Below are 9,968 nucleotides of genomic sequence, written 5' to 3'. Positions count from 1 at the left end.
TCTTGACTAAATACAGTGAGTGTTTTCCAGGAAATACTGACCTAAATCCTGATTTTAGTCTTTATTCCAATTGAAGCCTAAAAATGTTCGTTTGAAAAGGCAAACCTGCAAAGTTCTAATAATAATAATAATAATAATAATAATAATAATAATAATAATAATAATAATAATAATAATAATTCATAGATCCAATAAATCTGACCTCTTTCCTGTGTTTAAATTGTTGCATGTTTAGTTTATTATTTAGCAGGTAAAATCATTTTCCCCCTCATGTTCTTTTGATTTGACCCGTTTTGCCCTCTGTAGTAAAAAGTTTGGATTAAACTGTTGGCTTTGGAGCGCAAACGTTTAATAATGAGTCTAATCTCTGGCTACGTTGTGAAATGTTTCCAGGTACAAGAAGAAAAACTTCATGGGAGTTTAGAAAAGAAACTTATGATCGTGAAAATATTCACGTTTTTCCCTCTGGTGTCCTTTAACTGCTGAGTAAACATGTATTTAAACACATGGTGAATGAACCAGTGAGGAAATAATAAATAAAAATGAACCAGTGAACATCAGACGTTACTTATGAATAATAAAAAAACCACAAATGAATCAGAATATACTTTATTGTTCCTCATTTATGGACAAACTGCTCCGATCCAGAGTGGTAAATATTGGCTAATATATCAGTTATGTTATTAATCTTAAGAATGATGTAACCTAATATTCAGTGAAGTGATTTTCTGTAAAATTATTACTTTTTATTTTGCCTCTGTAATTAAATGTTTCCTGTTTGTTTTGTTGTGTTTCCAAACTTCATTAATCTTCCTCCGTCTTTGCGTTGGATGGTTGATGTGCGTCCCGCTCCATCGGACCCCTGCTGAGATTAAAACTGTGTTGCCAAAACAGGAGCAGCTTTCAGGAATTAGATCATCACGGGTCCGCTCCCACAGAACCAGGCCTTGGCTGACTCCTGGTTCACCCGTCAGACATCTCCGAGACCTGGACCGTTCCAGCAGAACCGAGCCAGCAGAACCGCTCCAGTCACCAAACCTCTGGAGAAACTTTTGTTTTCCTCCAGGAGTCTGAATCCCATTAAGCTTCTCTGTTGATGGCACCTTGATTCTGATCCGGTTCTGTTGGAGCAGGAGCCCAGCAGGTGACGGTTTAAAGCCCCAGTAAACAGAAGCGAGGCTTCGTGCCAGGAACCAGATTTTCACTCGGGAACGTCACGAGGCAACCAGAACCAATTAATTTGCTTTACCTTAGCTCACCCTGACTGCCTTTGTGCTCAGAGGAAACGCTTTGACCCGGTTCTGAGCGATCTCATGCAGGAACAGAACCGCCGCTCTTGTCCATTCCTTCACCGTCACGCTAATGTGAGCGGCTAATTGTCCCCTTCGTGTTTCTATAACCTGAAACGAACCGAATATGAACTGGAGGTTTGCTCTCAGGACGACCAGCTTTCTCACTCCATGATGGGAAATATTCACAAACTTTTTCATTTAGTCTGTTTCCCTCCTGATGATCCGGTCGACCCGGTTCCACTGGAACCAGAACATCTGCTCCACCTCCAGCTGCTGTGGTTCTGAGTCAAACCAACCTGTTCCCCTCCTGGCCTGTGGGGGCGCTGCACCAAGAACCACTGAGGGAAACGACACAAAAACCTCTGAAGACACTGAGAGCAACTTCCTTCTTCACCAGATGGAAACAAGATGGAGGCGTCAGATTTTAGCGGTTGGAGGATTTCTCTTTAGGCTAAAGACCAGGAGCCATTTCTACTGCTAGCGCTAAGCTAACACGTTAGCTATGGTTGTATTTACCCAGAATGCCCTGTGCTGTAGTCCACTTCCTGCTTTTGGAGCAGTCTCTGGTCCGCTTGGCGTTCCCATATGAATTTGAACCACACCAAACTGGGACCAGTTTGGAGGACCAGAGTCTGGTTAGCATTCACACGTCACCAACCAAACCGGACTTTGGTTGGTGACGTGAAATTCTGAGTTTTTTTCAGGTAAAAATGTGATTCATATTTATTCTAAGCCATATTTTATTATAAATAAAGGCGCTACAATCGTTTAGTGAACGTTTCCTGCTCCTCCTGTCTGGTTTAGTGGACATGATACAGTAACGACTCAGTAATGGTGATGCTGGAGCTGCAGTATCACACAGGAGCGTTTAGAGAGCAGTAATTATCGGCTGATGTTTCCTAACTTTATGTAACGTTCCAGCATGTCGACGGTTTCATGGCAGCAGATGTTCACAGCAGAAAGAGACGACGATGATGAAGGTCACAGAGGAAGAGCGGAAACAAAGATACCACCAAACATTTACCAACATTATCTCCATCTCTACTGATGTGGTTCAGCCAAGATGGAGTTCAGTGTTTATTGTATTAAAGCTGTTTATTGATTATATATTCAGCAGAAGCTAAATGGTTCTTGAATTTGATGAAGTTGGTTGTAGAAAGTTTTGTTTGAACTGAGATGTTGGAAACCAGTGAAGTGTTTTAAATGAGGCCCAGCAGCAGATTTAGATCAAAGATCAATGACTGATTATTTCTGTTCATTCTGATATTTCCAGGTTAATAAAACCTCCGATCACCAGACTTAGCAGAATAAACCCTGTCAGTGTTTTACTGTAAGAACTGATCCTGATCGGGTTCTGATCGGGTTCTGAAGCAGATGAAGTTCCTCCGCTCTCGGTTGACGGATCGAGTGTTTTATTACGATTTGAACCAGTAAATCTGTGTCAGAACCTGGGAGACGTTTGTTCGGCGGTGATGCGACATGACAGCCAGTCTTCTGCATGAGGGACGTCTCCGAGGCCCGAGCCGCGTCTCCGCTTTGACCTCTGTCATCGACGTTTCCGCGGCCGCGCGGTTCGAGACGGGACCGCCGTCCCGCTCTTCGGGATGCCCTGTTTGACCTTTGAACCCGGCTTCTGGTAGCTGCAGCCGTCCGTCAAACAGAGAGCGACAGGGCCGGTCTGAAGGACTGTTTCAGGACTTCCTTCCCGCCCTGTTTGGACTGGGTCGGACCGTGTGATGCGTCCTTGTCCTCCATGTTGGCGATACGATTACAGGCAGAGCCGTCACATCGAGGGACGGCAGACTGCATCAGCCTGAGTCGCCGGCGGCTGCCGGGGTCAGCTGGAGTTTACGGCTATTAATACTCCGGGTGTTGGACTAGAAACCCCCCTGAACACACTCTGGATGCTCGCCGCCACATCACACTGGCAGCCCCCTGATGGAGGCGAGGCGGCGGCACAAACACGCCGCCATGTTTCCAAACATGTCTGTCACAGATCCAAACATTTACTGGATCCAACCCGGGTTCCCCCCACCCAGAACCCCCTGCTGGGTTGAGGATGCTCACACAGTGACCCACATCAGCACAGCGCTGCTCACTTCACAGCTGCTGCCTGCTCAGCCGTGACTTAAAGCCCCAGGTTGAATAATTTATGGTGTTTTCAAACATCAAGCATCGTAATAAGGGAAAATATGGGAGGAATAACAGAAAGTGGAATAAATTAGAGTTCTGGTGTGATGATCAGAGATGTCCAGTTTGGACGTCTGGATCAGGAAGCGTCAGGACTTCCTGTTCAGCATCGTCATCAGACATGCAGCATCGTTTAGCCTCCTCTCAGATAATCACCGCTAATAGGATCATATAGATTTATCAGCAGGTGGCCAGACCTCCTTCTGCCTCTCAACAACACAAACAGACCTTTGGAAACGTCAGATTTTGATTCGGAGATGGATTCCTTAAAGGGCCGGTGTCATGTAAAATCAACTCTTTTAGCTTTTCATCATGTTATAAAAAACAAACCTGGACTGTTGCTTTGATTCTTTCATGCACATTTGAGAAATCATTTATGCTCCACTTAGCTGAGCAAAGCGCCTGGATGGATTTAGCTCCGCCTTCAATGTGCAGCTCCTCCCCCACTCAGCTCCTTCAGACTAGCCAGCAGCAATTAGCAAACAGCTGGTGGACCTGCTGAGCTCAGAGCAACACTGGTAAAAATGTTGTTAAAGGGTTAATAGAGGAGCCATGTTGGGATGACTTCCTGGAGGCGGAGTTTCTTATCCTGTCTGCCACTAGAGGACCCAAGTTTGGGTCCTCTAGTGACAGGGGTGTCAAACTCCAGTCCTCAAGGGCCTCTGTCCTGCAACTTTTAGATGTGCCTCTGCTGCACCACACCTGAAAAGAATAATTAGGTCATTAGCAAGGCTCTGCGATCCAGCTACTTCTGGTTGAGTTTCTGCTGCAGAATTAAGAAAATTTACACAAAACTGCTAAAATATGCACAGAAACATAAAATGGAACCCTGAACAACCTCTTCAGTTTATCAGCAATAAAAGTTAATTCACTTGTAACTAGTAGTTCTTTATGAAATTCAAGGAATTATTAACTTAAAACAAGCGTCTTCATCTTACTGAAAAGTTACTTGTAAGTCAGTTTTGTCTTATTTGAAGTGAACTAATATATCTGCACTAGAAACTGGACCAAATTTAAGGTTGTGTTTTTACAGTGTGCTGGAGTTCATCGTTTCAAACGGGGATGTTTGGTTGGAGCTCCTGAAGCCTCACGCTCCACTTTCAGAGCTTCAGGGAACATCAGACCTTTTCTGACGGACCAGCAGACCTGATGCCTCCTCACTTGTTGAAATAAAAACTTTGTGTTGGTTGCGGTTGTTCCCGCTCCCTCCAGCTTCCCGCCTTCCTTCTTCAGCTCTTATGTAAGCTGCTTTCGCTTGGCGGCCGTCACACACGTGTTTGGTGATTAGCAGGTGTTTCTGCGATGCTGACTCTGATCATGCCAGAGGATTTGCTCGTGGATCGCTGTTTCTCCCGTTTCTTTTCCTCTCTACGCCGTCCGCTTTACGCTCAGCGTAGATTAAATGGGTCAGTTAAGGAAAGTTCATGCAGGGTTCAGGCGAAGGTTCAGGCAGAGTTCAGCCGAGCGCCGCAGAGGGAGGAGGAGGAGGAGGAAGAATCAGAGCAGCTCTGCTGGAAAACACCACAGACAGTTAGAAACGTAGTGAAAACACAGCAGATGGAAACACAGAAAACAAAGCAATGTTTAGCTTGCAGCAATTTTTGTGTGATTGTAGTTTTAGCATCACTGATGTAACAGGAAGCAGTGGAGTGGAAATAATCTGGTGATTAAAGCGGAGATGAAAATCCATTTCTCTGCCATGCAGACATTTTTTATCTGTTTCATTCAACACAAAACAGTCAAAGTTTGCAAACTGATTAATTTTCAAGGTTTGTTTTTAGACAACAAAGTATTTCTGAGGATAATTACAGGGTTTCAGTTTGTAGATGAGGTATTAACTATTGGGTTATTGCACAGGACTGATGAATTATGGGTAATAATGCTGTGTCCATGTTGCCTCGGACCTGGAAGGACTTCTCACCCAGTTCAGGCCGTTTCCTGTTGACTCTAACTTCAATTAAACATGAAATAAACCATTAAAAGGCCTAATAGATGGTTCTTTAAAAAGACCTTTAAAAAACCTGAACTGTCCCTTTAGGGAGGAGAAAAATGTAAGATCTGTAAAAACCGATAAAACTGAGGCTCTGAGAAATTGATAGGTGACTAATAATTAATATTTCCTTGTCTCTGATATTAAAACAACTTTTTGTGGACTGAGTAATATAAAAAACTGAGATGTTAAATCATTTCAAGCCTTTCGGTTTATGCAGAATGTGACGGGTACGATGCGGTACACAGAGGCCCGGCTCTGCTCCAGCTCTACTGTTTTTAAATCTATTTTGAAAATTTCATTTTTACATATTCTGGTATTTCCATTTTGGTTTCTACTGAAACAATCTGAGTGCTAAAAAACCCGTCCAGCTGTTTTCTTGCATTAAGTTCATGTTTTTTGGTGCCTAGAAAACGAGTCATTTCAAAAACCTCATGATTAGGTCAAAATTGGCGGCACTTCGCCTGGCAACTCCGAGGTTCATTTTTCAGTCACATTTAGAAGTGGCACAGTTTCAAACTAAATATCTGATTAGCGATTGATTTCTAACAAAAATATTTAACTCCAGTTAGCTTAGCCTGGTAAAAACAGGCTGTTGTACGACGCTTTGCTTCCAGAGGGTCTGGACTCTCCGCTGTTGAGCAACGATTGCTTCCTGGAGGCGTGGCCTGTCTATGTTTTACATTTTACCCAGTTGCTCCGTTTTTCTGTGACCTCTGTAAATACACCAGTTTGATGCTATGAAGCTTATCAGAAACTGTGAAGAGAGAAATACTGATCCCAACGAGGCTTCTGTTAATGTTACTTCAGTATTTGGAAGCGTAGCTAACACAGACTGAACGTTCATTTCCTCCACTGCCATCGCTAATCTACAGACAGACTACTGCAGCGCAGAAAATCTATCTAATCTGTGCTGGAGGTGAGAATTGCAGAGGAAGGTAACGGCCAGGCTAATATTAGCTGGCTAACTAAATGGTTAGCTTCTAACTTCAAGCTTCATTAGCTAATTAAAAATTTAGATTAAAATATATTAACTTGCAAACTCAATATTTAGATCCAAAACATTTCTTGCTAGCAATAGCATAATGTAAATATGACTGAAAAATTAACTCTACCATTTTTTCTGTTATGACAGTCTAAATAACCCCAGACCTAAATAAACGGCCTCCAGGCTGTAGGTCCAACTGGATCATCCTGAATTCAGGCCAAGGTCCTTTCAGAATCATTGGAAGTGCTCCAAATGCCCCCGGGACCAGAGTTTGGACAACCTTTCTGCAAACTCCATTTACTGAAGTGTTTGCAAATGAGAAAATGTCAGGAAAGTCCTGCTGAGAAGCAGCTTAATTTCCGGCTCCTCAGAGACGTGGCGCCAGATGGCAGGTGTGTTTGTTAGTTTGCTTTTATGCAACCAGTTTGGTTTTCAGGGATTATTTCTTTAAAGAATCTGACCCGTTTATTTAAAACCCAGTCGTTCATTCTGATGCTGAATTCTTTCTCTGAAACTTGATGAAAATTTAAAGTAAATTGCAGCTCAGACACAGAACCATTGATCCAAACTGACACTGAGTCGTGTACCGCCGTGCTGCTGGTGAGATTCTGTTCTCTGGGGTCCAAACATGGCGCCGTGTTTGTTTTCCCGATGGCAGATTGAAAACCAACCGTGACCTTAAACTCCAGCTAAACGTTTGTGTGAAAACCCCGGAGCTCCCTCTAAAATATAGATTGTGGAGCCAGTAAATTATTCATGACCATGAGAACGTTGGCGGCGCCGCTGCCGGCTGGGACGGAGGACGGTCCGGGTCTGACTAATTCATGACGGTACCGCTGCAGCTCCAGGACGGGCAGCCGCGGCCCGGCTCAGCGCCGCTGCTTAGTGCAGGATTTAGCTGCGGGTTCAGCTGCAGTTCAGAGGTCCGGGTCACCGGCGGGTCGCAGAGATCGTGACATGTTGCACCTCCATAAGAAGATTTGAAGTGACGCTACCACACCAATCCGAGGAGGGAACCGTTTACCTCCTTCTGTCCACTCAGGTTCAGCATCACATGGCTGGATGGTGCAGCAAGAACTGAGGAGATGAGCAGCAGAGGCTGGGAGTCTGCTGCTGGGTTTGCTCTCCACTCATCCTCAACTTGCTGCTAACATCTGTCCCCATTTCATCTTCAGTCTGGTTTTTATTTGCTCCAGGCCAACAGTGGTAGAAACTCATTATTTTTCTGATGTGACTCCTGCTGTCGATCATCTTGTTGGAGTTTGTTGTTTTTCACCTCAGGTTTCCTGTTTTCTTCTTTTGTTTCTTTTCAGTAGGTTAATAGCCCTGAAACTGTTCTGCTGCAGCAGTTTAGGGTTTATTATTTGGTAAAGTCCTGGAAACAGGCGGCTGTCATGAGTCTTAACTAACAGCTGAAACCCACAGAAAGGAGGAACTTCTCTCTGAATCTGCACCTTCATCCATTTTACCGTTTAACAATCTTAGTTCAAGTTTCAGGATTTTCTCTGAGAATCTCCTGCTCAGATTTTAATGATGTTTCAATCTAGAGTCTGAAATATTCAGGAACCGTTTCGTTTAGTCGACCTCTCATGGCCACATGAACATTTTATTCCTGGAGTTGGAGGCGTTTGTCTGTTTCTCCCTGCTGGTTTCCTGTTGAATCAACCTGAACTGCAGACCTACTCTTTAGGTTTGAACATTTTCTTTGGTTTTGTTACAGTGACGGTTTGTTAGAGGCTTAAATTCTGACTTTTTGTCTGATGGTGTGGGCTTCCTGTACCGTCACCATAGCAACCAGAGACTGAGGGTCTAGTTGCTCAGCAGCTTCTTCGTCGGTTTGGACCAAACAGACGATGGATCGTGTCCAGGTTGTTTTGTTTTAAATGTTTATGTTCATGCGTTAATGCCTGGATTAGACCAGATTAAGATGCTTTATTCCTGATCATGGCTCCCGTCTTTCCTGACTCTGTTTCCTACGTAGAAACTCTTCATTCAGTTTTTGTCTGTCAGTGATCATTGTGTTTTATAAAGTATGTTTGAAAACAACTCTGAGGTAAGAGGACTGACCTAAATGAGCTGAAAGTCCTTAAAGTGGATTTGTTTTGTGATTTGATTTGATTACTTGGATTATTGGGATTATTTTGTTACTTCTACAACAGATCGGGTCGCATGCGGTGAACTATCGCAGCGTCACCTGGTGGCTTTTTCTGAATGGAGGACAACCTGGACCCGCGTTGAGCCTCTAGCTTGTTCTGCGCGGTTCCAGCTCAGCGTTTGTTTGGACGCGTTCCTCGAGCTTCTGGCACATCAGGCGGTGCGGTTGGAATAACTCGGACCGTGGTCCGAGAACGCCGTCAGCAGTTCGGGTCACATGGGGAATCATGGGCAGTGGAGCCCTGAAGATGTCGCCACATAGAGGAGGTTTTGATTAACAGACCGTTTTTAATCCTGCTGAACGCTGCAGAGGTGCAAGGTGGAGCACAAAGCATCATCTGATGGATTACAGCAGAGACTTTATCCACAGCAGACAGGACCAATGCAGCAGCCAGATCAGATTTAATAGAAACCAATAACGTGTTACAGAGACGTGTACCAGTTATTTTTCTGGATATTCAGCTGGGCAGTAAAACAAACCTTCGTTCATGACGACTTCATCGGTTCTGGATGATGTTTTACCCAATTCAGACCCGACCGGATCAACATGTAGATTCACCACAGATGGAGATCGTTTGGACTAAAGACCATCTAAACAAGGAAACCTGACCGAGGTCAGCAGGTCAACTCCAAACGGGTCAGAGGTGATGATGGTGGTGATGAAGATGATGATGATGATGATGGTGATGAAGATGATGATGATGATGATGGTGATGGTGATGATGGTGGCCAAGTTTAGACAGTGAGCAGCTGATGGGGCGGGGGGAGGATTCAGAGACCAGACTGACCTGCTGCACACGGCGATGATGATGAAGGTGAAGATGGTGGTGATACTGATGATGGTGATGATGAAGATAAAGATGATGATGGTGGTGATGGTGATGAAGATGATGATGGTTTGTTAGCTGCTTCATCCTGTGACAAACTGCCCCTCGGTCGTTGTGCTGGTATCCCTTGGATCAAACCAGGAATTCCTTGTCCTGGTTCTGGGCCCGGTTCTGGGTCTGGTTCTGGGTCCGGTTCTGGGTCTGGTTCTGGGTCCGGTTCTGGGTCTGGTTCTGGGCCCGGTTCTGGGCCCGGTTCTGGGCCTGGTTCTGGGTCTGGTTCTGGGCCCGGTTCTGGGTCCTGGTTCTGGGTCTGGTTCTGGGTCTGGTTCTGGGTCTGGTTCTGGGTCTGGTTCTGGGTCTGGGTCTGGGTCTGGTTCAGGGCCCGGTTCTGGGTCCTGGTTCTGGGTCTGGTTCTGGGTCTGGTTCTGGGTCTGGTTCTGGGCCTGGTTCTGGGCCCGGTTCTGGGTCCTGGTTCTGGGTCTGGTTCTGGGTCTGGTTCTGGGTCTGGTTCTGGGCCTGGTTCTGGG

General features: G+C 45.0%; 1 long non-coding RNA gene across 1 annotated transcript in view; it reads right to left on the bottom strand.

The window, feature by feature from the left end:
* Window positions 1-1,686: 1,686 nt before the first annotated feature.
* Window positions 1,687-9,968, bottom strand: part of LOC106959979 (uncharacterized) — a 23,256-nt gene continuing 14,974 nt past the window's right edge. The window contains exon 3 of the long non-coding RNA XR_001427473.1: window positions 1,687-1,818. This is a non-coding gene — a long non-coding RNA (uncharacterized LOC106959979). The remainder of the gene's footprint in view (window positions 1,819-9,968) is intronic.

This window comes from Poecilia latipinna, unplaced genomic scaffold (genome assembly GCF_001443285.1).
Source record: "Poecilia latipinna isolate Pla-1442-1.1 unplaced genomic scaffold, P_latipinna-1.0 Scaffold1143, whole genome shotgun sequence".
Classification (NCBI taxonomy): Eukaryota; Metazoa; Chordata; class Actinopteri; order Cyprinodontiformes; family Poeciliidae; genus Poecilia; species Poecilia latipinna.
Note: the sequence above shows the minus strand (reverse complement) of the source record. Positions and strands in the feature narration are given on the sequence as shown.